This window comes from Papilio machaon, chromosome 26 (genome assembly GCF_912999745.1).
Source record: "Papilio machaon chromosome 26, ilPapMach1.1, whole genome shotgun sequence".
NCBI lineage: Eukaryota > Metazoa > Arthropoda > Insecta > Lepidoptera > Papilionidae > Papilio > Papilio machaon.
In genome coordinates, this window is record NC_060011.1 from 2,377,550 (window position 1) to 2,388,277 (window position 10,728).

General features: G+C 33.5%; 1 protein-coding gene across 1 annotated transcript in view; it reads right to left on the reverse strand.

The window, feature by feature from the left end:
• Positions 1-4,820, reverse strand: part of LOC106718796 (putative transcription factor SOX-15) — a 102,836-nt gene extending 98,016 nt beyond the window's left edge. Inside the window, exon 1 of the mRNA XM_014512983.2 lies at positions 4,484-4,820. The gene's annotated coding sequence lies outside the window, so the exon portion shown is untranslated. The remainder of the gene's footprint in view (positions 1-4,483) is intronic.
• Between the last annotated feature and the right edge of the window lie 5,908 nt (positions 4,821-10,728).

Sequence of the window (10,728 nt, forward strand, 5' to 3'; positions counted from 1 at the left end):
CTTAAAACTAGGAATTGTCTACATTAAATTTGCTACAGCGATATGAACTCGTCATATCGCTGTGGTACTCAGAGTTGATTTCGTTAAACAATGGTTGCTCACTGACTATTTATTACTTTAATTAGGTGCAGCGGTAAGTCTCATTATTACTTGCTTATAAATTAACTAACTATCTCCCGCGACTCCGTCCTCATGGAATTGAAAAAACATTATTAGCAGCCTATGTGTTCCTCTAGACTAGACTATGTTCTATATCCATGCATAATTTCATACCGACCCGTTGAGGGATTCTAGAACTACCTTCAAACAGACATTCATCTAAGCATTCCCAGTTCTAATATTAGTAAGATTGTATTTAGTTTAAGTAAATGCCAAACCGTGGATTTCTGAGACAAAACAAAACAAAACCAAAAATCAAATCTTTCCTTTTTAAAGTATTAGTATAACTATACTGTGAAGAAAATGTTAGTGAGTAACTTTAAGTACACCGGTAGGAGAGAGTTAAGAGAGTGAAGTCTGAGATGATGAAAGATTAATAACACATAGAGTGCAATAAGGACAAAAATATGACGAGTAACTGATCGTCTTTTACAAGCTTTTATGTAGATAACCCTAACTAGATCGCTATTTGGCAGGTGTGAAACGGACACTATGTGTTCGTATATTTAAAAATACATCCCTCACTTATATCCAGTAATAAAAACATTCATTTGTTTTGGTTATTACGAGGCGTTCATTAAAAAACATCCGTGTCGTGAGATACCCGCTCAATGTGTGTTACTGAATTACAACATAGTGTTATGGTTTTATATTGCCAACGTTACGATTATAATTATCTGTGACATTTGAATTTAAAGATGTCATGAGTACGGACGTTTGTCTTTCATCTCCATCTGACAGTTTCCACTGATGATATTTTAAAGAGAAAGTGTCATGTTTCTATACAAATGTTAGAGAAAGCTGTCGATATTCTTGTTAAGAAGAAAAATCGTATTTCAACAAAATATAAAGTCAATATTTTAACGAATTTACTCGCAAAATGTTAAGTAAATTTGTTGTTTATGTTTTTTTGTTAATTTTTCATCCCCCTATTTAAAGAATTTAAACAATAAACATTCAAAAACGACATTCATCAAAAAAATCGTACGTCTAGTATTTTAAACTTTTTTAAATAAGACATCGTATGAAACACCCTGTATACTTTCAATTACCGAAATGATAGTCAAAGATAATATTCATATAAATGTAAATATTTTTATACGAATCCAAGTAAATTCAAGTTCAAAATGTAAACATAGTTTATTTAATAGTTTATTCAAATGACGTAAGTTACACAATGATATTGAATGTTAAAATTATTTGTGTTTTTTTTTAAGAAACAATAACAGTTATTATAAAGACGTCATCTTATGTAACTACATATATTAAAACTATTTACGTAATTATGAAAATGTAACAGCCTGTATGTGCACAAAAGAAAAACAAAACAGTGGGATTCCACTATCGAAACTGTATTAACACGTGTTTTTTCATCAAACAAGTGGAATACCATCTTAAGAATACATAAATGTATCTATTGCTTGCAACGAAAATATTTTCGAACATTATTTAAGGAAAACGTCAAACTAATAAATACCTTGTAATGGTTTTTCCAAAATCATTACCTACAAATCTGTGTTTCGTACCGTGCAATTCGACTGCCAAAAAACTTGTGTATCTAACATATTTTATACAAGTATTTCTACAGTATAAATCCACAGATTACAAAGGAATTTAAAAGTAATTAAAGTGAAAATATATTTCACAGGTATTTTTACACTAAAACAAAACATAATTGTCGAATATTAAACATCAATCTTTACGCTAAAATTCATAAGTTCATTCATATTATAAATGCGAATGTTTAGATGGATGGATGGATGTTTGTTTGAAGGTATCTCTGGTACGACTCCAAGGATTTTGATAAAATTTAACACAAATGTAGATCATAGTCTGGAAGAACACATACGCTACCTATAAAGCTTTTTGTTTTTTTTAAACCGCGCGGTCGGAGTCACGGGCGACGGCTAGTTATATATATAACAAGAGAATAATACATTTGGAACTGTTTTTGTTAGTAAATTTAAAACTTTTTATATGCCGTAATTATTCGTAATAAACATATTTAATGCATTTACCAATAGAATTATTCCAATAATTACTTGAAGACTTAGGTTATTGTTAATTTCTAGCAGCCATCAATTAAAGTCGCAAAGATAATTCCTACATTACTACAAATGTAATACAGCTGTAAAACGTAATTCTAACAAGATTGCTTTTAGAATTTCGATGTGTTGTCCGTTAAATTAGCAGTTTGCAATAATATCGTGGTTATTACCAATTCGTGTAATTATTTTTAAATGTAACTAAGTTAAAAAGGTTTTGTGAGCCGTACATATATTTATTTTTATAGAAGGTTTATATTAAATTGAATTAACTATTAATTTTAAGAGTAAGAAATACTGATTTGAATATTTTTTTTACCCTTTTAGAAGTCTGAAATAGTTCAAACCTCAACATATAGAAAGCGGGATCAGAGAAAGAGAAGTAAAAAAAATTGCGCTGTGTAAAAAAAAATCAATGAAAATTAAATTATACATTGTTACGAATAAACAAAATGTTTCCAATGTTTAATATGAATAATATATCTCATATAAGCTAACCAAGAATATAAAAATCCTAGGTTTGAGCCTCAATCGCTTTCATTACATTAACTCTTAATAACTCTTTACTATGGTTCATCTTGTAGTTCCTAATATTCACTTTTTATATTCCTGTTCAAGTTAACACGACTTTGATTCTAAATGGAGTGAACAGAGAAAAGAAACCGTTATTGGATCAATTAAAATTATTGGGTCTTAACACACAACAGGCGTTGCACTGCGACAATAGACATGCCTTATTATTTAAAACTAGCTTTTACCCGCGACTCCGTCCGCGCGGAATAAAAAAAATGCACACAAGATAAAGTTCCTATGTCCGTCTCCTAGTTCTAAACTACTTCCCCATCAATTTTCAGCTAAATCAGTTCGACCGATCTTGAGTAATAAATAGTGTAACTAACACGACTTTCTTTTATATATATAGATAGATACATACGAAAAGTGTACTGTCTATTTGAAACAATTTACGATGTCTAGAATATTTTTAACAAACAAGTAGTCACTTAAAGTCGCAACATCTTACTAATATTATAAATGCGAAAGTTTAGATGGATGGATTAATCTTTGTTATTAGGTATCTCCAGTACGGCAATCTCTATGAAATTTGGTAGACACATAGAGTACAATCTGGAAGAACACATAGGCTATCCAAAATTCCAGAAATATGTACGGTTCTCGTGCGATACGTGTAATAAAATAATTTATTAGATGCGCAACGGTTCAACATTATTCAAATTTGGCACATTTATAGAACATAGTCTCGAGAAACACATGAGGTACTTTTCACTTTTTATTCTGCGCAAAGGAAGTTGCGGCCAAAAGCTAGTATTCAAATAAAATAGCGCTTTATAACGATCAGTTTATTCTTTGAAAAAAATAAAACTGAAAAATAAATATTAGCTTTAGATATAGATATTTCTCTATTGAATATTTAAAAAGAAAAAGTTATTTTCAACATAATGTTTACTTTTATAAAATTATTAAAATCAAGTAAGTCATGGTTTTATTAAAATTATTTATTTACTATTTACGGGTTTAAATTTAAAATTCGTTCATTGTTAAGCGTACAAATGTTCCCAGAATAAACCTTTACGTATTTTATTTTATTTAAATTACAATTTATAATTACAAAAAACTTTAAATAATTTCGTCTTATTACCAAGAATAATAATTAAAATAAAAACAAGTTTGATTATAATAATCTTAAATATTTTATAATGTTAAAATTAAATAAAAATTGAGATATATTTTGAAGTTACAAATGTTTCAAAATGGAATAACGAAACTTTATACTAGGGTAAGTATAGAGTTTACTCAACCATATCATGTCTTCAATACATATTTAAATAAAGGTTAAGAGGTTGAATTCATTTACGCTAACTCGGGACCGATGAAAATTTAAAATACTTATTCACACTAACATTAAACTTGTCTAAACTTAAAAATAAAATTAGGTGAATTTAAAAAATGTATTCGAAAATAACTATTGCACAATTTGACAGTTAATATTCGTCAAAAAAACGATTGACGTTTGTTTTTTTTTATGGAATTTACGTATGCAAAGACTTCCTTAAAAGGTTATGAAATGGTTTTTATATATTTAGTATAATTCGTATATTTATACCATCGTATGTTGATTAATAGAGTTAATATTTGTCGAATTTAAATTGTACATTAAAATTAAAAAAAATATTATAGTTTAGTTATTCTGTATTAGTATATAACTGGTCGCTTTTTAAAACTTTTTAAAATACATGTAAGTGATATTAAGAAATAATTACCCATATGATTATATGAAGTGATGCTTTTTTTATTTTATTTTTTTATAATCGTCTGTTACACAAACCAGGTACAGGCACAAAGTAAATCCTTTTGCTACAAGTACAACCAGAGGTGAACGCGTCTACTGAACTTTAACCGCAACTTGTCACAAACTTAATTTTAACACAATATCATATAAAATCACGGAATCAAATTTAAGAAAAAAAAAAACAACACGGAACACAGCACATCGGTTTAAGTCCTCTAGTCTTTTTATTAAAAGCGCGAGTTTCCGAACGCATCCAAAAGATGTTCGAAAGTTCGAAATTAGAAAATTTGAATTATTGCCGCGATGGTTTCGCGCCGAGCGCACACTGCCGACTGTAGGCGCACGCGCAGCTCTACTCCCAACATCGTTGTACAGAGGCGCCGCCAACCTTCCACGTTCATTGGATGAAACTTTTAAACTATAGGCTTAATACTTTACAACTATTAAACTATAAATTATTGAAATAAAAAAATATTTTAAACAATTATTTAAATTATAATAGATAAGGCTCTCAGTTAATCTATCTCAAACCTCAATTTGATATGAATAAACGAATTAAAAGATTTAAAAATATTGACACAGTAAAAACTGACCGCTAGTTTCCCGTCCCCTACTACAAAATAAGAACCATTTTTATCATCCATACTTTATATAGTACTAAGTAATATTGAATGAAAACTTTGATTATCCAATTAGAGAACAGTCAGAAGTATTACGGTAGAATTAGTTTTTGCGCAGTTTCCTGAGTTGTTTATTTCTGGTTTATTACAAAGCAAAAAATAAAAAAATGAATCGTATATAAAAAAAAAAATATCCAATCATCTAAGAAACCTAAATTAGTTATTACTTAATTTGAAAGGATGTATTTTTTTTACGAGAAGAGCTTAAAAGTTAACCAAACATTTACAACTCCTGACCAAACCTGTTGACTCAACACGGGTACTTAATATCTCAACAGATCGCAGAAAAATATACCTAACTCTGTCTAGCATTCAATCTGCACCATAAGTGTAAAAGAAATCACTATAACCGCATAAGACTTCTCTTAACCTCTTGTAAGTACCATAAATATAAAAACAGTAAGTGTAATAATTTCCTGATTTGGGAATGTGAACTTTATACAGTACAAATACGAGTCATTTTTCATAAAACTAGTCTCATATTTTTTTTTACTTTTATTTAACTGTACTTAAAATTATCATTTTAAATACATTACAAATTTAATTTCAGTTGCAAAAACATATTTATTAAATTAAATTTATAAATAACTAAATAATTTATAGAATTATTATTAAGTTTAAATATAATTTATGTACCGAGATGCGCAGGCGCAACCGGACAATGTTCGATCAACCGTGAGATTCTTTTTGTCTCTTTCTAAAGTTTATATTACGGGGACGCTAGAAAGAGACAGTGTTACGTTTAGATCTTTATGGACCAAAATGGTAGACGTGGCTTCAATTGGATCTTCCCAGATAAAATCCGGTTAATTTTCGTAGGTAGAAGAGCAAACTTATAATTCCTTTATAAAGCTTCGAAACTGTTCTTCATATAGCAAGGAATTTAAAATGTTTTATAAAAAATTTAAGTAAGGAAAATATAATTACATTTTAATTCCTATCGGAATTTTCCAAGAACAATAAACCAAAATTAATGTTTGTTTCAAAATAAATATTATATTTAAAATATAATGTTCTAAAAATAATCAGAAACAATTTAATTTGCCGGTATTTTAGTAACTGGCACAATAAGGAAATTTAGGATAAAAGGAAAAGTCGTTCGGTGTCACATTTTTCTCAAAATCGTAACATTTCCGAAGAAAATATGAAACTAGCCTTATTGCTGTACTAGCTGTCGCCCGCCACTAAGTCTGGGCGAGTTCAAAAAAACTTAATTAGTAGCATATGTGTTCCTCCAGACTATGTTCTACATCTATGTCAAATTTCATAAAGATTCGTTAATCCATTCTGGAAATACCTTCAAACAAACATCCATCCATATGAATATGATGGAAAGTGTCGTTTATATGTTTAGAGATTTAACCGTTCATTTTATATTATAGTTTATTTATTTTTTCTAAATAATAAACATTAATTGTTAAACACACAGACTTTCAAAGTCTCATTTATTACATACTAGCTTTTACCCGCGACTCCGTCCGCGCGGAATAAAAAAAATAGAAAACGGGGTAAAAATTATCCTATGTCCGTTTCCTGGTTCTAAGCTACCTGCCCTCCAATTTTCAGTCAAATCGATTCAGCCGTTCTTGAGTTATAAATAGTGTAACTAACACAACTTTCTTTTAGAAATAGAATAGAGATAGGATAGAATTGCTAGATCAAGAGTCAACTACTGTTAATGATAAGGGCACGGATGTACAATATTCTAGAATCAAATTTGTTCAAGCCAACCTAGGACGTGGATATGCGGCGACTAAGGACATCATCTGCACAGCCATTCAAAGAAAATACTCAATACTTATGCTTCAGGAACCGTATGTAGGAAACAGAGGTCAAATATGTGACATTGAAGGAGTCATCCAAAATACCAACGGTCAAGGCATCGTCAAGTCTGCGCTTGTTATTCTAGATAAAAGAATATCGATATCAATTAACCGTGATTTAATAACCAATAACATAGTCGCCCTCAAAATCCACATTGGTAATATCGACCTCGGAGTCATCGGGGTTTACCTTCAAGGAGACAGACCAATTGAGGAGGATATACATATCGTATCTCAAAATATAGACAAACTAGGGACTAAAAATATAATATTAGCAGGAGACTTCAACGCAAAAAGCCCCTGGTGGGGATCCAAAACCGAAGATCACAGGGGCTCTATCATTTCCGACTTTCTGGCTGAAAAAGGTCTAACTGTACTAAACCGAGATTCGACACCTACCTTCTACACAATTAGAGGCGGGCGGACACTCACCAGCTGTATCGATGTTACTACAGTTTCACAAGACTTCTTGCATGCAGTCCAAGATTGGAAGATTGATCCTGACTTCTCACACCTTTCCGACCATAGGCCCATAACATTTGCGCTGTCGCTTGTCAAATCTCTCTCAGCTGGACCCAAACCAACAACACGTACCTATAATACCAAGAAAGTCGATTGGAGTAAATTCAGAACTAGTTTAGAAGAGAAATTGAAACAGGAAAATCTAGACAGGGGTTACATAGAGAAGATATCTACTAAGCCGGCTCTAGACGATGTTTGCGAAAAGATGACAGACATTGTTAGGGAGACTTGTGAAGAACTTATACCAAAGATAAAGGAGGGTCGCACTGATAAACCAGTTTATTGGTGGACGACGAAGTTAGGAGAACTAAAGCAAGAAATGAAAAGGCTACGGAAGAAAATCGGTAAAGCCAACAGTTTACGGAAACCTTACGTTATAGAAGAATATTTAAAAGCAAAGGAGGTATACAAAAATGAGATTCAGGCGGCAATAACAGAGAGTTGGAAAAGGTTATGTGCAAAACAGGAAAGAGAGACAGTTTGGCAAGGAATTTATCGGATATTAAAGGTTTGTGAACCTAAAAAAGATAACGAATTGTTAAAAGATCCAGCTACCGGAGTAACACTTTCTCCCGCGGAATCAGCTGCGTTGTTAGGCCAAACCTTCTTTCCTTTGGATCAAGCCAATTCTGATACAGAAACACACCACATCATACGTAATAAGGCAAAAAAATTAAACACTAGATCTGAAACCGAGGCCAACCCCCAAATTGTCGACTGCACCTCAGAGGAGATTTTCACAATATTAAAGAACATGAGCCCAAAAAAGGCTCCTGGCCACGACGGACTTACTTCCGATATATGTACTAATGCTGTCTTATCTAACTCTGACACTTTCACTGCTTTGTATAACGCCTGCCTAAGGATCGAACACTTTCCCATAGTTTGGAAAAAAGCCATAATTAAAGTTATTCCAAAACCTGGAAAAGAAGATTACAGTTCTCCCAAGTCCTACCGACCAATTGGTTTATTACCTATTTTAGGAAAAGTCCTTGAAAAACTGTTTACTCGTCGGATCAATTGGACTCTAGGATCTACTGGCTCTCTAAATGCTAGGCAGTATGGCTTTATGCAGCAAAAAAGCACCGAAGACGCCCTGTACGATCTTGTATCGAAGATTAAAGATGGCTTACGACAACGTATGATGATAGTCGTAGCCGCCCTAGATATTGAAGGCGCTTTCGATAATGCTTGGTGGCCAGCTGTAATTACGGAACTTGCCGCTAAAAACATTGATAGTGCTACAATACGTTTGGTAGGAAGCTATTTATCTGACCGCACTGTGGAAGTTAGATATGCAGGGGCCCTAGATGTCAGGGAAACCAACAAAGGCTGTATCCAGGGCTCAACCTGCGGCCCGCTCTTCTGGAATATTCTGATGGACCCTCTGCTTCAGGCGGCTGACGGACTAGAAGCTCATATCCAAGCTTTTGCCGATGACATAGTGATAGTCGCCACAGCTTCTACTACAGATAAGGTCGAGGAAATCATGACAAGGGCTCTAAGCGCAGTGTCCAGATGGGGTGAATCGTTCAGAATGCGCTTTGCCCCACACAAAACGCAAGTCATGCTCGTCACCAAAAAGCTAAAATACCGGGCCCCACGCATAAATTTTCAAGGAACCGAATTAGATCTCTCTGATTCCATCAAAGTCTTAGGCCTAATAATTGACCGAAATCTGAACTTCGTAAAACACATCTCATCAAGACAAGATAAGGCAATAAAATTATTTAAATCTATATCCAGAGCAGCAAGTGCACATTGGGGCCTTAACAGCAACGTCTTGAGAATTATATATAGTGCTGTAGTCGAACCAATCGTTCTTTATTCCGCAAATGTCTGGGCTCAAGCTTCTCATAACAAGACAAATCGTAAGCGATTGGACAGTATAGCAAGAAGCTTCTCAATTAGAATCTGTAAGGGACATCGCACTATTTCCACCGTAGCCTCAGCGATTCTGGCTGGCATCCTCCCTCTGGATCTTAGAGCTAGAGAACGAGCTACCCTGTACGAGATCAAAAGAGGAAAAGAGCTTCCCGAACTGCCTGGTCGAGCTGTGGAGCGTGATATTGACCCACATCGACTTCCACATCCAGCATATAGGCAAAATAAAACTTTTAAAATTATATCTACTGCAGAAGATCTAGCAAGATTGAGCAATAACAAATGGCACATCTTTACTGATGGAAGTAAACTGGATGGAAAAGTTGGAGCGGCTGCCTCGTTTTGGAAGGGAGGGACAGAGAAGCATTACAGTACAATAAGGCTGTCCAATTACTGTAGTGTCTTTCAGGCGGAGTTGGCAGCTATGAGACTGGCGCTGCAAGTCATCACCCGGAAGCCCAAAAGCTACAGCGAAATAATCGTCTTGAGCGACTCTCGATCAGCTTTACAAATTATATGCGACTCTTCTTCCCTGCATCCACTAGCTGTAGAAATACGCGAACTAATAACACTAGCAGAGCACAGTGAGATAATAGTCGAACTCGCATGGATAAAGGCACACTACGGTCTTAGTGGCAACGAGCGCGCAGATGAGCTAGCCAAAAAGGCCGCATTGACCTGTAATAAGCCACCGGCATATGATAAATTTCCGATCACGTTTGCAAAGCGCTCCATAAGGGAAGCCTCCATTACAGAGTGGCAAACAAGGTATGATGACTATAATGCTTCCAGCCCTCTAAAGCTCTTTTTTAACAATGTACGAGTGGCCTATCGAGTCTTACGAAACGACGAGCATAACAACATACGTACCCAGCTGCTGACTGGTCATGGGGGCATTAAGTCATACTTATATAAATTTAAGCTCGCTAATAACCCATCCTGTCTATGCGATAATACTACTGACGAAACCATAGCACACATCTTTCTGGATTGCCCAAGATTTGCGAGACAAAGATACGCCTGTGAGAGTACGATTGGTCAGTCTCTAACAAAAAATGCCCTACACTTAATAATGGAGAATGATACATTAAGGATCATATTATTAGATTATGGATCAACCATTATGCGCTTGGCTGCGAAGGCCAATGGCTCCAAAGTTGCCTAAATTAATATTCACAAAAAAAAAAGAGAAAGAAAAAAAAAAAAAAAAAAAAAAAAAAAATATATATATAAATAAATAAAAATCCAAAGTAAAAAAAAAAAAAAAAAAGAAAAAAAAAAAAAAAAAAAAAAAGAAATAAATAAAA